The sequence below is a fragment of the Orycteropus afer genome, unplaced genomic scaffold (assembly GCF_000298275.1).
Source record: "Orycteropus afer afer isolate SDZICR_OR568_19922 unplaced genomic scaffold, OryAfe1.0 scaffold00430, whole genome shotgun sequence".
Classification (NCBI taxonomy): domain Eukaryota; kingdom Metazoa; phylum Chordata; class Mammalia; order Tubulidentata; family Orycteropodidae; genus Orycteropus; species Orycteropus afer.
In genome coordinates, this window is record NW_006922017.1 from 2,347,476 (window position 1) to 2,348,846 (window position 1,371).

Genomic DNA, 1,371 nt, shown 5'->3' on the forward strand with positions numbered 1-1,371 from the left:
TAGATACTCTATTCCTATAATGGGAGCTCTGGTGGGGTAGTGCCTAAGGCATTTGACTGCTAACCAGAAGGTTGGCAGTTCAAATGCACCAGCCACTCCTTGGTAGGAAGGTTGGGCAATCTATGAGATACCACCTCAGAAACCCAAGGAGGGGTTGTTATGAGTTGAATCCAACTTGATGGCAGTGAGCTTGGCTTGGCATTCCTATAATATTTGAACCATTTCTCAGAAGTAGAAATATTATGGTAAAATAGCATGTCTCTTGTCACATAATAGTTTTAAATATGGAGTTTTCCCTTTTTATACTTTTTTCAGCTTTACATCTACTCCTTTATTGACCCTGTATGAATATTTTCCCAAGATGCCTTACTCTTTAATCCTTACTCCATATCTATTTATGTAAATAAATAGTGCACATATTTTTAAAGAATTATTTAAACTGGTTCATTACAGTTACTTTTCTCAACTTGATTCTTTAAAAGTCTAATAACCACACAATTTTAGAGTTGTAAGGGACATTAGAGATTATCTGGAGTCATTCATTTCTAAAATGTTGCTGGCAGACAGAAATCTCCTCCTTTCTGAAATAATTTGGGTGAAAGAAGTTCAGCCTCCTCTTCTCCTGGTCCTCTCTAATTGCTGGAAATGTCTCTTTTGCTTTACTAAAGTCTGTTTTGGAGGGAAAAAAAGACAGTAAGTTATGTTCCCCAACTTCAAACTGTTAAAATTGATGAGGGGGATATGCTTGCAAACACTTATCCATGGTAGCGAACAGACAGTGAGAAGAGGCAGTCCATCATCAGAACTCAGAAGAGGGAAGGATGGAACTCATAGGGTATCCTCTTGAGGGTGAGGGAGGTTCTCTTGATTAAGTGTCACACCATACATACTTTGAACAGTATGGGTGGATTCAGGGGAAGTGTCAATTAAGGTGGAAAAACAATCCAGTTAGAGGGAATAATGGGAAGATGATGTAAAAGGAGAAAATAGGATATTTTTAGAAATTGAATGCCTGTCATTGTGTGAATGGGAGCAGTTGAAAAACAAATGTGGAGAAACATAACACTGACAAGGTAGTTTATGCCAGGTCATGGATGATCATAAATACTCTGTAATAATTCTTGATTCTCATCTTTCCTTTCTTCCTCCCACCACAACCTACAGTCTCTAGGTCCAACAAGGGCTTATGACAGCTAGTTTATTCCCAGAGATGTGACCTTCAAGCTCTGTAATTGTGCATCTTAATTTATTTAAAAAAAAATATATCACAATGTATAGTTTCATCACTTATTACTTGTCTGACTTTGGGCAAATTACTTAACATTTTTATTGTTGCTGTTGTTGTTAGGTGCCATTGAATCAGCTCTGACT